Consider the following 18,429-nt stretch of genomic DNA (forward strand, 5'->3'; position numbering starts at 1 on the left):
CCTCAGATGACTTGCTAGAGGCCACCACCAAAGCTCACCTCCATTCCCAAAGCACATGTCACTCATCGGGGGGAGGAAGCCCAAAGCATTTGGTGCTCACTCTGGGATTTTTTTTAAAACAGACACACAGAATTTAAAACCTGAGCCATAGGGGCGCCTGGCTGGCTCAGTCGGTTGAGCGTCTGACTTCAGCTCAGGTCATAATCTCACGGTTCGTGGGTTTAAGCCCCACGTCGGGTCCTGTGCTGACGGCTCGGAGCCTGGAGCCTGCTTCGGATTCTGTGTCTCCCTCTCTCTCTGCCCTTCCCCTGCTCATGCTCTGTCTCTCTCACTCTCAAAAATGAATAAATGTTAAAAAAAAATTAAAAAACAAAACAAAACAAACCTGAGCCGTCAAAAGATGACCAGAGACATAAAATAAAACCCTCCTGGAAAATTAAGCCTAATGTCAAGGTGATCGATTTAAATTCATTTGGTCTATTCCATGATTCATTCCAGAGGTCTGATTTCTGCTAGTTTCCAGATGGCCAAAACCAGTTACTTGCTTTATTCACGAGCAGGGCTTTACCTTTTGACCATAGTTGTCATTTGTGTTGGAGGTGGGGGGCAGAGTCGAGAGGCAAAGGATTTAGGAGCTACATCTGCAAAAACATCTCAAATGTGACAGCCGTATCCACTGAGAGGACTTTGGAAATCGCTCTGAGGCTCGGCATGAGTTCTGAAAGTCATCCACACGGGCGTTGGATCAGTTCATCTTTCTGCTGTGAGACAAACAGGAAGAGGTAGAGATGAGGGGCTGCCCTAACGACCACTGATGCTGTCTTTCCTCAAGGGTCCCCCTGGCGGCCTGGGCCCCTGTCAAGCGAGAGGCCACGGTGCCCACAGAAATCCCGGTCAACCCTGCAGCCTGGGAGCCAGGCAAGGAAGGACACGGGGCTTCTCACTGGGCCAGTGGACCGCTCCCAGTCACACCATTACAATTCGATTTCACAGAGGGGATGAGTCCGTGGAGCCCTCGGTGGAGAACACACGGAGATGTATCCTGGAAACGGCAGAGGAGGTGTGGGGGCGGCACAGAGTGACCGTCTGGACAGCTGAATGCAGCCGGGGCCTGGGGCAGCAGCTGTGCTGGGCTTATGTGCCAGGGGACAGCAGCAGGGACCCATGGTGCCACCAGGGAGGCGCGGGACACAGACACACAGACCGCGTACCGGTGTGCAGACTCACACCTCAGAGCACAGGACTCAAACACACGCTGGGACTGTAGCCAGAATTTCACTTAGGAAACCCCAGCGTGCTAGCCAGCGTAAGCGCTCTGAGTGGGAGAGCCGCTCTTCCTCGGGCGGTGCAGGGAAGGGGCTGGCAGAGCGGGCCACAAAGCGCTTGTCAAAGAAAATGAAGAGCCGCGAAGAGAAGCGGCGGCGTGAACGGGGGCTTTGCGGGTGGGGAAGCGCCCCTGAGCCCGGGAAGAGCGAGAACAGTGGGAACCCATAGCATGAACGCGATTCAGACCCGAGCCGCGGGCACAGCTGAGCGCGTCCGGCCCGAAGGCCTGTGGTGTCCCCGGAGCGCTCTTCCTCTGTGCCATTACACACTGTATGACCCGGCCACGCGTGCAGCAGTCACATCCGATGTGGCATTTAGACTGTGATCTTGTTTTTACCTATCAAGAACCAAACCCAGATTGTAAACGATACAGGCTGGTACTTCTTCGCTGCTTTTCTATCTGGCGACCGGGGTGAGCTCTGTCCGCCTCTCGGGCCCCAGCAAGAAGCCGGCCCCGTATGGTCCCAGCTGCAGATATACAACATTGTCTTTATAGCCCCACAACTTTTTTGACACGTTTTGTAACATCTACGGAGGGGAGTTAGCCACGGAACTATAACTGATGACTTCTTTGGTTTGATTTTGTTCCGTTTTGAGTTTAGCCTCTCTCTCCAGGCAAATAAAACAGTCTGGCTCACATTAGACTTGCCCCCAAAGCACCTCACTCCTCTTTCCTTCCTGTGCTGATGGCTCGTGATTATCCTCACCACACAGATAGCTCTTAAATCTATCTTCCTGTAGATTCTTTTTTTTTTTTAAATATTTATTTATTTTGAGAAAAAGAGCAAGAGTGTGATTCAAGGAGGGGCAAAGAGGGAGGGAGAGAGAGAATCCAAAGCCAACTCTGAGCTGTCAGCACAGAGTCTGATGCGGGGCTCGAACTCATGAACGGTGAGATCATGACCGGAGCCAAAATCAAGAGCCAGACGCTCAACTGACTGAGCCACCCAGGCACCCCAGTTCTTAAATCTGTCTTCCTAGACCCCAATTCTTTCCTGAGCTCAAGCACTGCAATTTCTACTTGCTTTCCTGTGAGTCCAGGTTCGCTGATCAAAGAACACTCTCGAGTACTTCCCGTGCTTCCCTGCAGTGGAGAAGTGAGCGACACGGAAAGTCCTGAAGCCCACAGAACGTAAACGGCCTGCGTGCAAACTCAACACGTCCAGTCAGGCAGGCAGAAACCACACCGACTGTTTCGGTTCGGGGACCCAGTTCCGCAGGCGACGGAGGCCGGAAAGGCAAATGAGCAGAAGGTAAGATTAGTAGTTGCGGGAAGCGTCTGCCACCCCCAGGAGCTGGGGACCCAGGAGAGGGGGGGCAGTGATCCAGCAGCCTGGTAGCATGAAGGGTGACTGACATGTGGCCAGACCAGGACAGGGGAAGGATGGGGAAGCCACAGCTGCTAGCTAAGGGGACCTGAGAGAACCAGAAGCAAGCCCCCCTCCCTCCTCCTGCCTTCCGACCCCTCCCCTGTCAGGAGAACCCAACAAGACCGTGTATACCTGGGATGTGACTCAGCCGTCCGGCCCCGTCGCCACAAAGCAGGGAAGAAAGGGGTGAACAGAGAGGCTGAGCGACAGTGGGTACGTAACGCCTGCCCGACCAGCTCTTCCCTACGACTTCCTATTTCAGTTCCTGGCACCACAGTCCTCTAAGCAGTGAAGGGATCGGTGTCTTCATTCACACGCAATCAGCGGTCCAACCCCAGACAGCCCCTGCAATTTCCCTCCTCTCCGGGCTCAATCGGGGGACTGAGAAGCACGATTCTGAGTTAGCACACATTTCCGCTCAAAGCAAAGAAAGAAACTTCTAGTTATACTTCAGTCACAGTTATGTCCAATCAATGTACAACATTGCAAAACTAAAAATCGCCAGGAGACCCTTATTACTCACATCAAAGACCTCAATGGGACACGTACGCACTGTCCTAGATGACCCTGTCTACTAAGTTAGCAAATTACTACACGTCGGGTGAAACGCCCGTGATTCCTGACGCATGTCCCAAAGGAGGATCTGGTGTCTCCCGTTTCCCGTGAAGCCAGGTGTCCGCAAGGTTTGCGAGTGCCTTTTGCACGTGGCTTGGTCCCAGGGGGTGATTTCCAAAGACGGCTACAACCGTGTCTCCCGTTGCACGTGATTTTTTTTTTTTTCTCCCTTAAACCAGGTGACAGTGACTCCTCTTCTATCAAACCAGTAGTTCCCGCCACTGGACTCCGGGCAGACTTTGCAACAGTTTTGACCAAAAGAGTGTGGCTGAGCTGACGCCATGTGACCTCTGAGGCTGGATGATGCCGGAAGCAAGTCATGCGTTTCTACCTGGCTCTTTGGGGACGCTTGCTCTGGGAACGCGGCCACCATGTTGTGACGAATCCCAAACAAGCCCACCAGTTTCTAAACTTCTGTCAAAGTGCCTTTGCACGCGGCCCTCACCTTTATCTGAGCTATCGATTGTTTTGGACATGGATGTGGCTGTAATTATATCCCCAGTTAAAAGAGGATTCTTTCCTATGGCTCTTATTTAACAGCTTCAGATCATGATTGTCTCCAGCTTCTGTAAGTTGAAGTCAGTTGAAGACACAGACAGGAAAAGAATCATGATTCTTGATTGTCAGATCAAGATTGTCTCCAGCTTCTGTAAGTTGAAGTCAGTTGAAGACACAGACAGGAAAAGAACTCAGCCTGGTCTGATCTCTTTTGTTTGACAACAGAAGACAGACTCCAGTAATACTTTAAGTTAGGTTTTTTTCATCAAATTTTAGTTAAGTAAGTGATACGGAGGCATTTTAAAGCAATTCCAGGGGTGCCTGGCTCAGTTGGTTAAGCCTCCAGCTCTTGATTTCGGCTCAGGTCATGATCTCACGGTTCACGGGATCGAGCCCCACGTTGGGAGAATGCTTGGATTCTCTCTCTCCCTCCCTCTGCCCCTTCCCCACTCTCTCTCTCTCTCTCTCTCTCTCAAAATAAATAAACATTTAAAAAAAAAAAGGCAATTCCAAAACACACTAAAACATCCTAGATACACCAGCGTTCCCCTTGGATACCGTCCCATCCCTGCTCTCTTATAGACCGGACATGATCTCTTCGGGTCTTTTATGCCTGAGTCTCTGCTCTCATAGAAAACACACGTGGTAGTTAAACCACGTAGTGCCAGGGCGCCTGGGTGGCTCAGTTGGTTGAGCATCCGACTTCGGCTCAGGTCACGATCTCATGGTTTGTGGGATGAAGCCCCACGTCGGGGAGGGGAACCTGCCTAGAATCTTCCCTCTCCCTCTCTGTCTGCCTCTCCCCACTTGTGCTCTCTGTCTCTCAAAAATAAACAAAAAAAGGTAGTTTTTGCTATAACATGAAGAATATCTTTTATCACATCCTATAGTTGGTTATTACTAACAGATAGAAAAGCTACGTATTTGAGTCTATTAATTTTATATCCATCATCTTGCTAAATTTGGGGGTAAGGATTAATGCTATTGGAATATGAAGATTAGATAGTGGTAATCTTTTGGAATGTTTTATTACATAAGGTACAATGCACCCATATTGTGTTCTTGATTTTGGTAGATATTTCATACTTGTGTAGGAGGAAGCCATTGTTTGCAAAAACTACATACTGAAATATTTGGGGGAGGGGGGGTCAAGCCCTCAACTTACTCTAAAACGGTTCAGGAAAAATGTTTTGTCGTATGTACAGTTACTTGCAATTTTATATAAGCTTACGAGTTTTTTTAGTTTATTAGAAAGCACTTGGACATGCCTGCTTCCAACGAAGTGAAGACTGAAACAGAAGGTAACAATGAAATCTTTCATCCGAGAGGTTTTCAAATCCATGTAACGGTGCTAGTTGCCAATTCAGAAAAGTGAAGATGCCTGCAGGTGAGGGGGGCCACTAGCTAACTCAACGCTGTCTCCCCCAGCCTGTTGGTCAGGTAGTGATGGCTCCAGAACAGCCCTGTGTGCACTCAGCCCCACCAGGCACGGCTTCTTGTCTGCTGCTTTCATGGCTGCCTTTTGCACTTGACTTTTCTGGCAGCTTGAATCCCATGATCAGCTGCCAAGTAAGATTATTGTGTCCTGGTCTCAGCTGAACTTTTTCAAAAACAATTGAGAAATGCTCGTCCAGGGCAGGGCTGGACCAGTGACTTTATGAGCCCCTTCCATCTCTGCGATTCTGGATATAAAAATTAGGTAATGAGTGTCTTGGGGATATTAATTCCTGTCAGCTGCTTCCCCTCCCCCGTCCACCTGCTCCAAACAAGGAAGGGGCTGGAAAGAGAGCTCCACACTTGACCCAGCTCAGCTTTCCGGGCAGTGGATTTAAGGGAAGCCTTTAAACAGGAGCTCCTGTCGCCTCCTCCGGCAGTTTCTGCAGAATTGTCTACTCGGTTCAAGTCAGATTTTGGGGTTTTCCTTAGGACTACCCTCTTAAGAAACACCGAACGCTAGTCTCATAAATCAGTTCGGTCACATTCAGAATTTGATGTCTTTCGTACACATAGAGAAATGGAATATACAAATGGACTGTGGCCAGAACGTATATAAAAATAGAACTTTGACCCACAACCTGCAGCAGCCTGCCCAGGAAACCAACCCATTAACTACAATAAACACCCCCGGAAGCCAGCATGCTGTGAGTCAGACCTGAAGGGGCCAGATGGCCATCTCTAGTGACAATCCAGGAAGGTATACAGTAACTTCTGGAACGATCAGCCCCAAATGGCCAGGGCTTGATCAATAACTGACAGCTTCCAGGGCGCCTGGGGGGCTCAGTCGGTTGAGCGACCGACTTCAGCTCAGGTCATGATCTCCCAGTCTGTGAGTTCGAGCCCCATGTCAGGCCCTGTGCTGACAGCTCAGAGCCTGGAGCCTGCTTCAGATTCTGTGTCTCCCTCTCTCTCTCTGCCCCTCCCCCACCTGCACACGTGCTCTCTCTCTCTCTCTCAAAAATAAAAATAAAGATTAAAAAATTAAAATAAATACAAAAGTAAATAATAACTGGGGCGCCTGGGTGGCTCAGTCGGTTAAGCGGCCGACTTCAGCTCAGGTCATGATCTCGCAGTCCGTGAGTTCGAGCCCCATGTCAGGCTCTGTGCTAACAGCTCAGAGTCTGGAGCCTGTTTCAGATTCTGTGTCTCCCTCTCTCTGACCCTCCCCTGTTCATGCTCTGTCTCTCCCTGTCTCAAAAATAAATAAAATGTTAAAAAAATTTTTTAAAAAAAGTAAATAATAACTGACAGCCTCCCTGACTTGCGGTCCCTGTTTCAACTCAGGACCAACCAGGGAAAGCCAGATACGATCCCCTAACCAGTCACATGGCACGCCTGCTCCTACATACCACGTCCGAGGTCTCCGGGCCAGCACCTGCCTCCATCAGAGCACACCAGGGCTGTCCCCTGGTCCACTGCAAGCCCTCCCCTCCCTGCCCGCCTTCAGTCTGTCCCCCGTGCAGGTGATGATGGACAATGCCCTCCTCTGTAGCCGCTTCTGAATAAACAGCCTTTGCTTTTCTCATCTGGGTAGAGTTTATTTCCACAATATTTGAAGATATTTAAGCTTTGACCCCCCCTCCACACGCACACACACAGAAGCCACAAGGAGTGTGGGGCAGGCACCCCTCTGTGTCCTGAAAGACACAAAACTTCAAAGGACCCACCTGACGATCAGGATCAACACCAGAATTAGGTCATGTGAGTTTCCACCCTGGGTCCTTTCCAAGGCACGCCTTGATGTACGTTATAACTTACTATTGTTAACTTATATCCTGAGGCTACACTGAAAATCAAGATTCTTGAAGACAATTTAGCAGGTGATTTTTGAAGTTTCCGTTGAATTTCATACAGGGTCTTTAACTCTATCAAAAATCCCTTCCTGACACTGTGCCAGTGGAATAACCCTAACCCCCATCTCTCTGAGTGTCAGGGAAACACGAGTTAAGACCACCCAGAAATGCGGAGAAGGACTTGTTGACAAGACTCCCCTGCAGTGAGGTGCAGCCTGGCGTCACTGGAGTCCCGCCTGCCACCAAGCCCTGAAGTTCACCTGCACGCTTTCACCAGCGTGCGCACTCTGGCCTCCAACTTGGCCATGGAGCTCCACCATCCATCACCCGCCACCCTCCACCCACCACCCACCAATCACCATTCACCACGAGCCCGGCCTGCAGAGAAAGCTGTCCTGTCATTCAGGTGAGCGCACCTGCTGAGTGGACACTATGCTAGCCTCCGCAAGGGACACTCAAATGTGTGAGCTGTCACTCCTGCCACTTGTCATCAGCTCACGGGTGAAAAAGCATAATCACTGTAGCACGTTAGACGGAGGCATCTCAGCCTGCCCTCTGAGAACAGACAGGGTCCCACAGATGGGCTTACGGGGCTGTAAACCCCTAAACTGCGTGCGGTACCAGCTGTCAATGTGCATTTTCTGGGAAGAAATCCTAGTATGTTTGCTAAAGGACAATTTTTTAAAAGTAAAAGCATGACTCACATAGAAAGTATCAAATGAACACATGACACATATTCTATTTAATTCGTTAATTAATGAGGGAACCAGTAAGATGTTGAGGAGAAATTTAAGGAGGAATTTAACAAAAATTTGAAGTACAACACATTTATGGTAATAAAGGAATACTGAGAAGTAGTCACAAATAGATGCAAAACTAGCAAAACCGACCAATATCTACAGGACAATAATTGATGGCACCCCACCTAACAGAATATGCATTTCTACTGGTAAGAATTATCTGCATTCTCTCAGTTTTCTGTAAAGTTACAGAGTTGCAAAATAGCTCAAAGCCAGTAAAACAGCGAGATCCCCTGAATGGCGAACTAGACCGGCACCACCAATCCCGCTTTTATTTTTAACCCATGTCAAAGTCTTTCTGAATCTTTCCCTACAGTCTTCCTTGTGATCGTAATAATATCACCAAAGATTACTGCCAGTCACAAGGTCAGGTTGGTCTCATTAGGCTTGGTCTGTTTATATAGTTGCAGCAAGAGTGTTAATTTGCCTTGTCAACGGCCATGATAAAATTGAATCAGAAATTAGCAACCCACCACAGAAGACAACACCAGGTCCAGACGGTTTCACGGACAGATTCTATCACAATTTAAGAAAGAAATGTGCATTTCTGCACAATCTCTTCCAGAAAATAGAACCGATTCTAGAAGGTCAGCGTCACCATAAGACCAAAGCCAGGTAGAGACATTTTAAGAAAGGAAAGCTACAGACCAACATTTCTCATGAACACAGATACACAAATCCCCAACAAAATATTAGCAAACCAAATCTAACTATGTTTGAAAAGAACAATATGGGGCACCTGGGTGGCTCAGCCGGTTAAGCATCAGACTTTGGTTCAGGTCATGATCTCACAATCTGTGAGTTCAAGCCCTGAGTCGGGCTTTGTGCTGACAGCTCAGAGCCTGGAGCCTGCTTCGGATTCTTTGTCTCCCTCTCTCTCTGCTTCTCCCCCCACTCACACTCTGTCTTTCTTTCTCTCCCTCTCAAAAATAAACACTAAAAAAATATTAGGGGCGAATAGGTGGCTCAGTTGGTTAAACATTTGACTTCAGCTCAGGTCTTGATCTCACAGTCTGTGGGTTCAAGCCCTACGTCAGGTTCTGTGCTGTCAGCTCAGAGGCTGAGGGAGAAAGGAGGAAGCCGAATTCTGTCGACTCAGAATCCCTTCAGATTCTGCTGCTTCAGATTCTGCATCACCCTCTCTCTCTGCCCCTCCCCCACTCACGTTCTCTGTCTCTCAAAAATGAATAAACATTAAAAAAATTATTTTAAAAATTTTTTTAATTTTTTTTAAATTTTTTTTAACATTTTTTATTTATTTTTGAGACAGAGAGAGACAGAGCATGAACAGGGGAGGGGCAGAGAGAGAGGGAGACACAGAATCGGAAGCAGGCTCCAGGCTCTGAGCTATCAGCCCAGAGCCCGACGCGGGGCTCGAACTCACGGACCGCGAGATCGTGACCTGAGCTGAAGTCGGCAGCTTAACTGACTGAGCCACCCAGGCGCCCCTAATTCTTTAAAAGAACTATATACCATGGGCAAGTAGGATTTACCTCAGGTATGCAAGGCTGATTCAACATTCAAAAATCTGTCCATACAATCTGCCACATCAACAGGCTAAAGAAGAAAAATCATACGATTCTATCAATTAATGCAAAAAAAAAACTCCATTTTTTAAGTCTCATGTGCATCTTGCATTGAAGGCCACTGACAGAAGATGCTGGGTTTAAATTAAAGACTGTGGCCCAACAACATTTGAGATGATGCCTGAAACTCAGCTGAGAACAGCAGACTGCTGTTGCCTGATAGCCCAGAACTCCAACCATTTGTTAAAACCGGGCAGTGTTAGAGGACACTGTGGTTGGCAAGGTCCTGACAGATGCTCAGGGACTGCCCACAGAGACTTCCAGTTCTGCAATATGTGTATATTAATTAATTACATTTCAGGTACACGAATTTAACCTAGGCAAGGCTGAACATCTCTTCTGCTCTGACCACTCTTCCCTTGAAACTGAGAGACTCTCAGGGTACAATGTCACCGGAGGGAGGAAGTGGAGAATCTCACACCTGCGCCCTCAGGAAACCGAAGCTTGAGAACTGACATACTGATTCCCTGAAAACACGGGACTTTCGGAAAACCGCAGTCACCTCCTGACCGATGAACGCCACCAAGAGTCTCTGCCCATCCCGGAGCCGGGGAACTCACTGCTGGGACTCGGGCTGGATGCCCCCTCTTGGCGCTCCTGCCCATCCGTGACCATCACCACCCCAGACCTTCCACGGGGTCGTTGCCACCTGCTACCGTGTGTGTGTCCCCAGCTGCTGCTCCTGAATGAACACAGTTTCTGGTCACTTGAACCTGCCTCAGTTTCCCTCCGTATTTAAGTTGACAAAACTTTACAATGGTGGTGACTCTGGAGAGAAAAACATTTCATTGGAAAACTGTGGCACACCCTGTGCACACCCAGGACTGGTTCCGTTCATTTTCGTCAAGGTTTCGTTAAGTCCCTGTCACCTGGACTGTGTACATATATAAAAATCACTACACTGTGTACCTTAGATGCACACGATGTTATATGTCGATTATATCTCCATAAAACTGGACTGGATCCTGAATTCTAATTTCCTCCCAATATCCAACCACCACTCTCCAAACCAAAGTTTCCGATTTTTCCCCTGCTCCTCTGTCTCAGAACTGCTAAAAATTAAACCTGTCCTTTTCCGGAAGCCCTGCAAATAAAAACAGGACAGCTCGATACAAACTTCAGAGAAATGACTGACACAGCTCATGTCTGGACAGCCTTCCCATCTGCTGCTGTGGGGGCCACTCGGAAAGTTCATGTTCACTGGGGCATCTGATGACATCACCAGAGACGATTAAAAACTACAAGCCAGGAAAATCCGTCAGATTCCCGGCAGCTGCCATCACTCCTTCTGAAGATGCTTTGAGCCCGAAGCCTAGAAATCTCCAACGACTGCCCACTGGACTCCGAAACTGCCTGTAGTTTGTTCTAACCATTAACCTTTGTTTTTATTTGTTTCCATTCAAATACCCAGGACTTGGTTCAATGGGTATGTGACAATCTTCTCTGGACGTGAACCTTGGGAAAGTTTCAGACGGGAGAAAGATGAGGCTCCAGACAAACCACTCCAAACTATGTCACTGTGGCACACTGACTAACTTAAGCTGAAGGAGTTTGAGAAAATGTCCAAGGCAGGTAGGTCAGTCAGACCTCTACCTGCCTCACCCTTGCCCCCTAAAACAGGTCATAAGAATGTCATATGAGAAGCATCCTCCTTACACCCAGAGGAAAGGAGTGTCTCTATCTCTGAAGACAAAGGTAAGCCCAACAAGAACCCCAACAAGCATGCCTCACTGTTTCCCAGGGGTCACTGCTCTCCCATGCCTACACCTGTCCTGTTCCTCCCGCACTGCCCACTCCTCATCCAACCCAGCATAAAACACTCAGCAAACTGTGGGACCCAAGGAATTTAACAAAAATCCCCTACCCCTGGACAAGCAGAGCAAGACTAACTCCATTTTGTGCTACACCCACCATCTCATGTATAACCCCCACATGACCTACTTATTGCTTAAGACACTCCCCGACCCTAGTCAAGCCGCTGAGCACACCCTTACTGGAAACCGGCTCATATAGGAATGCGGAACCCCTAACTGCCAAAGAATGGAAACCCCACCTTTTGCCCGCCAAACTTGCGTGCCAATTCTGACCAGAGTGATAGGCTAGTTCAAACAGTTACTATAGGGTAAATTGTAATTCAATTGGCCACCTGCGTGTGGACTGACATGACTATGCAACTTTCTATGTGTGTTACAATCTCATTGGCCACTGGCCCCTATAAATCTGCTACGCCTCTTAACCTAGGGGTCCAAGTCCCTGCTCTGCTGTGTCGGGTATATTTGGGCCCAAGCTCGAGCTTGCAAATAAACCCTTGTGCTTTTGCATCGGTATCGGCTCCTTGGTGGTCTCTCGGATTTGAAATCGGGGGCATTACAAAACTGTCTTCTTGACTTCATTTCCATATGCCATCTTCTGTGTCTTTGTGTCTTCACACGAAATCTATCTTGAATAAATCTTTCTCCTATTAACCTGTGACTGTCGGTTTCATTTTCAGACACAGCCAGGAACCACAAAAGAGTCAAGGAATACTTTCTTCCACCTACAAGGGCCAGAGTGACCACCGCTGTAGCCCAGGGCTTCCCAAATTTCTTGTGCACAGGTATCTTCCTGGGATCTGGGGCAGATTCAGATTCTAATTCAGGAGATCAGAGCTGGGCGCAGAGAATGCGTTCCTAACAGGCGTCCAGGGGCGAGGTGGACACAGATGAAGGATATGCAGGACTGGAGAAGGAAGCGGAGCCCAAAACAGGTGTAAGTAGATGGGCTCCCCAAGGCCCAGACAATCTCCCATGCCTTCCCCGGGCACAGACCCTGAGCATGACACTCCCTTCCCCGCACATGTGGCAGGATCTGGTTCACTTCCCGCAGTAGCATCCCAGGTCCATGGACACCACCCTCTCTGTACACAGGAGAGCCTAGCTCACTTCCTGCCGTGACGTCACACGTCCCCGGACACGGCCCTCCCCGCACACGGGGCAGTTCGCCACTCACTTCCTGCGTGACGTCACAGGACCCTGGACACCACCGTCCCTTCATAAGGGGCGGGACCCTGTGCACTTCCTGCCGTGATGTCACAGGACCCTGGACATTCTAGGGTATCCTGGAGACCAAGGTCTTCAGGGCATGCCGGAGGGAACATGGCAGGAGACAGAGGAGTGACCCTGTTTGTCCTGTTGCTGTCCTGCTGGCGCCACGCGGAGCCCCAGCCCATCAACACGATTTCAGGTACAGTCACAGGTGGATGGATGGCTGTTGGGCGCGTGGGAAACGCATGTCTCCCTGGGGCTGAGTCAGGCCCCTCCTCACCTCCCCAGTTTCCCATCCATTTCTGGGAGAGAGTGAAGCGAGTTGAACACTTTTTCTACCTTGAAAGTCCTTTTCAAACTCCAGAACCCCATGGGGAAGGAGCGTATGCGATGTATTTTCACTTTTTATCATAGATGATTTCTAGGGTGCCTGGTGGTTCAGTCGGTTGAGCGGCCGACTCTTGATTTGGGCCCAGGTCTTGACCCCAGGGTCATGGGATCCAGCCCCGCATTGGGGTCCGTGCTGAGTGTGGAGCCTGCTAGGGGTTTTCTCTCTCTCCCCTCTCTGCCCCTCTCCCCTGACCATGCACATGCTTACTCTCTCCCTCTCTCCCTCTCCCCCTGAACTAAGGAAACAAAGACAATTTCTAACCTCCTGAAAGTCGAGGGGCAGCACAGAGACCCTGTCGCCCCCCACCGTCCACCACCCTGCACTTCCGGCACACACACACTGCTGCTGTCCCGGGACCTTGTAGTCCTGTCCAAATGGTCTTACTGCTTCATGTAAACCTTTTCTTGCTAACGTGAGGCGGTTGTCCCTTGCATGCCAGTGTCATGAAGACCCGGACAAAATTAACGGAAGCCTGCACAGCAGCTCATCCCGGCTGCACCCGATCCGCCGTGGTCCCCGAATGCCCTTGTCAGGGAGGGTGCCGATCACACCCAGGATGGCCCCCACGTGCCTCTGGCCCCGGCCCTCCCATGCTGGCCCCTTCCTTGTGGAGGATCCGAGCAGGGACAGGCCGGTCGGGACGGGATGGGACTCTGTGACTCCCCAGCAAAGGATGGCAGGGAGGGGGTGCTCTGTGACCCCCCCACCCGACTTCCTGCCAGGAAGCTCTATTCTCAGGCCACCCGGCCACTCTTACACCTGCCGCACAGGTCACCACAGATGGAAGGAATGGGGCCGAGATGGTCCTCCAGCCCCAGCTCCCAAGGATGGCCGAGTGGACCCTGAAGGCTCACCCACAGGGTTTGGGAGGCTCCTCTGAGAGCAGGACCATGGGTGCTGCCCGAGCCAGGTCTGTGTCCCCTCCTGCCCTTGCCACGCCCACACGTCCGGGGGGGGGGGGGGGCGAGGGGGGGACGGGCCAGCTGGCCACAGTCAGGCCAGAAATCAGGTGGTCCTGAAAGGACTGAACATCCCCAACTTCCTTTTCTTCAGCAAACTGAGCTCTGAGACGCTTCCCAAGGACAGTGTCCTTTGCGACGCCGTGGGTGCGGAAGGGGCTGTAACAGGTGGGGGCCGTGTGTCCCCCATGGGAGGGCGTGTCCCTCCAGGCTGCTCCTTCCTGCTCAGACTGTCACATGCCAGTGCCCTCGGGAGGTGCTCCCAGTGCCCAGTGACGGCGCACTCCTCCAGCCCTAAGCCAGCCCGCCCCTCCCCGACCTGGTCTCCTGTCCAGACAGGGACACCATTAGGTGACCGTCATGGTCTTCCCGGCTTGAAAGACCGGTTAAGGGCAGTCCCTAAATCATTTTCTGAAAGGAAACAGTGGGTTTCCTTATGTGCTTGCGGCTGGGGCGCAGGGGCGCGGGAGTACCCGTCTCCGGGGGTCCCAAACAGACCAGCTCCGGCTGCTGACAAAATCCAAAGGTAGAGACAGTGGTGGTGACACGAGAAAGGAGTTCATTTCGGTGAGGCCGACAGCCAGAAGACAGCGCGGACTGGCGTCTCCAAGACTGTCTCCAAATGCAAAGACCCTTCCAGGTTTATCTGCAGAGATGTGGGACAGAGGCCAAGGCACAGGCAGATGGACAGGAAGGGTCATGTGCATCATTGTCATGGGGTCCATCACGTGTGGGCTCCGGCCGGCTCAGGCAGTCTCCATTCCCATCAGAGGAGGCTTTGCCCTCTGAGTCTTGCTTGAGTTAAGGGAGAAACTGGAAATGAGAACTTCATCTATTAGAAAGTTTGCAGTCAAAATGGGGATGGTTGAAGTCCCCCCTCTCTGGGGGCTTACTGCCTCCGAGGGCACTGGTGACGTTGGTCAACGTGAGCCGCCCTGACCACGAGGAGAGACGGGAACGGCAGCCATGGGCCTGGTTTGCCTTGTTTTCCCCAAATTAACCAGAGCACAGCCGCAGAGGTCAGCAGCGAGCCCTTCCCGGTGTCCGGGATGCGCACTGTGCAAATATGGAGGAGTAGTCAGGGATCCTGGTAACTCCGGCCCGGCGGTTTGAAGCCGAGAGACTGTCAGTCGGAGGTGACAACAGGCGAAACACGCCACAGCCGCCACCGTTGACAATGCACTTTGAAAACCGTGCGGGTATTCTAGAGCATAAATATTTTTCTGCACACGCGTGCTGCCGCCTGACTGGCACAATACTCCCATTATAATCACGGGACAGACACAGAATGAAAAGAGTATTTTTGACAAAGTGCTCGCTCGACGCAGCTGTGCCCATTCTTAATGACTCATTAATGCCTCATCCTCGGCGAACTGTACTTTTGTTTGCCTCGTTACCGGGAGGTCAGCACACTGGGAAGCGATTGTCATCTCCGTGCAGACCTCCTTGCAGAGATTTCCGCATTGTTCTAAGCCCCGCGTGCAGATGAGGCCATTGGTATGCAGATTGTCCGTCATTAAAACCATTTGAAAATCAGCGTCGTCACTGGTTTACTGTTGGAACGAGAGTCTGCAGACGCCTGCGAGCTCTGTGCAGCCGGGCAAGGTGGCGCTGCCCAGCGGGTCCCGGGCGTGCCCTCTCCCCTCCCCGGGGGCGGGAGGGGAGGCTGACCTTGACCCTGAGTTGAGGAAATGGACGAGGACACCCAGCTCTGAGCAAAAGGAGTAGTAGGGAGCCCCCGGCTGGTGCTGCTGTACAGAAACCCTCACTCCATGCACTGTCGGGCCCCCAGTTAGGCCGGGGAGGCTGGGGGTCGGGCGTCCAGGGATCCCACGGAAGTCTGCCGTCTGGCCCGGCCGGCTCACCCCTGAGACCCCGTGCCTTCCCTGTAAACAGACCACCTGGAATCACTCTGCTTCTGAAGGGGAGAGAGCCGGTGGCCAGTCTCTCTGGGACCCCCTCCCGACCAGAGAACCCCCACCGTTCTCCAAATCACGTCCCTAAGCTCCCAGAGGCACCGGCCTCTGGAGCCCTTCAGAAAGGACGTGCGCGTCCCTCTTGGTTGGCTGTCCGCGGAGCACGTGCAAGGGCAGTCATCCCTGGTGCCAGGACGCATGTTCCCTTCTGAGGGACGGTGCCAGCGAGCACTGCCCCACACGGCAGGAGTCAGAGCACAGGGCACGTCCCTCTACCACACGGCCACCTTGCCCGCCACTTTCCGGATGAGAACCCAGTCCTGGGAACCCCTTGCAGGCCTCTCCCCCCTGCAGCGGGCTGGTGGGCGACGCAGAGAGAGAGATCAGTGCAAATTCAATGAATTGTTAAACTGTTAACTTTTCTATTTCTTTTCTAGGTCCACGTACGGTACTGCCACCAAATTTAAAAAATTTTGATGACAACGTGGCTGCACTATTTGGTAAGGAAACTCCTTGTATCAAATGCCTGTGGCCCCACACAGGTGTGAACTTAGCCAGACTTGGAAGGGCGAGGCCTCGTCAGGTGAACTTTCCAGCAAGAACGGGGCACCAGCAAGTCCGAGAGCGGTGGAGACAAATGCTCCCAAGTTTCCTGGGGGCTCTGACCGTCCCAGGCCCCGCAGGACGATAGTCCTGACACCAGCACCCCCTTCATCCCATGGGCCGACCCCCCAAAGTCCCAGCCACTGTGGAGAAAGAAAGGATGAGTCACTGGGATTGCTGATCAACTAAGCCCAGAAGGGGAGCTGAGGCTCCCACTCTACCCACCCACACTTCTCCCGAGTGGGGATGGGAGAGTAAGACATCCGTGTCTCTGGAAATAAGTGAGGCCACCGCGTGAGAACAGCAGGGGCTGCCCATTCAGAGCTCCCTGTAGCAGGGTGTCTGCCAGGCCACCACCATGTGCATGTGGCAGAGACTCAGGTGAGTGGGGCGGGGAGAGCTCAAGGTAGAAAGGAGGTGGCTGGGGGCGGGGACCGTGGGGGAGGTGCTGGCCCAGGACAGCTTGGGGGGTGGAGGGGGTGGGGAGGGTTGGGAGAGGGCCTGGGGGAGGTGCTGGCCCAGGACAGCTGCGGGGAGGTGCTTGCAGGGGGACAGACAGCTTAGGGGAGCCCTGAGGGAGGCCTCCACCTCAGTCCCCAACTGTACTAAGGGCTTTCCACATACACGGCTTTATGTGACCCTCATAACACGCCTGATGAGATAAGACAGACCCATTTTACAGAGGAGAAAACTGAGGGTCCAAGTGGAAGGTGCCTGGGTCGTGATCCAGTGAGAGTGAAACCAGGACGTGGGTCCCGTCTGTCTGACGCAAAGCCCAGCGCGCTTACGTTAGAAGCTTCCTGGGAGCTGTCAGGGAGGCGTAGAAGGAGAGAGAAAACAATGCTGCATTCTGCAGAAATCGGGAAAGACCGTGTGCCTCCAAGGGGACGGCTTGGGGAAAGTCTCAGAGGGGACAGAAGGACAGAGGGGCAGAGAGTAGAGGTGGGACGGCATCTGGACCAGGCTTTCTAGCCTCGTGTCTTTGGGGAACAAAGTTTATTGTCCAGGGCATCTGGATGCCCTCAGGTTTTCAGGAGTTGTTGAGGGGGGCAGTGGTCCCCCATCCCAGACAGGGCTCTTTAGAGACCCCAACCCTGTCCGTCTCCACAGTGCCCCTTGAGTTCCGGTTTCTAGTCCCGCTTCACAGAGTGCCTTCGGTCCAGGTAGAACAAAAGGGTACCTGTCCTGCTCTGTTGGTTCTGACATGTCCTTATGTGCTTTTTCCCAAGATGAAATTCTAGTCCAAGAGATATTGGATCCAAGTAATTCATCATTGCTTATGACACAAAGACCACTACCAAAATCAACAACGATTATGAAGAAAAAAAGCAAGTATACATTTTTTAAACCTGTGATGGCGTGTACTCCTAGAGGTCTGTGGTTGTGAAGACACAATCCTACCAGTTTACATTCTTTAAGGCCAGCTTACTTCTGGGGCAAAAGCAAATGGCGGTATGCAAGAAACAGGTGTCCGGAACCTTCTCTGTAACCTTCCCGAGATTGAGGCGGCCAAGCTGAGGCTGGTGGAGACAAGTTCCTCTCATTTTGGGGTGGTCTCGGGGGTGCACACGCAAGCAGGCTCTTGTGCTCAGGATGCAAAGGCAGCTTAGCCACTGCGGGACACATGGAAACGGGGACTTGTGACCACCCGCTCACTGACATGTACCTAAGCATTCTGAGAGCGCGGGCAGTGACATTGACCCCATTGCACGCGGGACAGAACAAAGGTCTGAAGAACCTACCGAGGCCACACTGCTAGTAGTGAACGTGGAGAGAGAAGGTGCTTTTCCAAAGGGCAGTTCCATGGTGTCCGGGGTGCGTGTCAGTGAAACAGCTCGCTGAGAACCAAGACCCAGTATTTGGCTGACAGTTGCCAAGGGGAGGCCGGGAGCAGAAACCCACAAGAAGTGCGTGAACTGCATTCAGCAGCCGGGAAGTTCAGCACTTTCTTGCAATTGTGCGCCCAGATGTGAATTCCGGTTCCTGGGACGAACACCACCCAGCATCTGCTGGGGCCCAAACTGCTGGGTTCAAGGCGGTCAAATGACGCCT

At 51.7% G+C, this 18,429-nt stretch overlaps 1 long non-coding RNA gene across 1 annotated transcript; it reads left to right on the forward strand.

The window, feature by feature from the left end:
- The first annotated feature begins 12,613 nt into the window (after positions 1-12,613).
- Positions 12,614-17,705, forward strand: LOC109264060 (uncharacterized). The gene is made up of 3 exons (XR_008416943.1): positions 12,614-12,707; positions 16,212-16,274; positions 17,607-17,705. It is a non-coding gene; the product is annotated as an uncharacterized LOC109264060 (long non-coding RNA).
- Positions 17,706-18,429: the final 724 nt, after the last annotated feature.

This window comes from Panthera pardus, unplaced genomic scaffold (assembly GCF_024362965.1).
Source record: "Panthera pardus isolate Hobbes unplaced genomic scaffold, ASM2436296v1 HiC_scaffold_1, whole genome shotgun sequence".
Classification (NCBI taxonomy): Eukaryota; Metazoa; Chordata; class Mammalia; order Carnivora; family Felidae; genus Panthera; species Panthera pardus.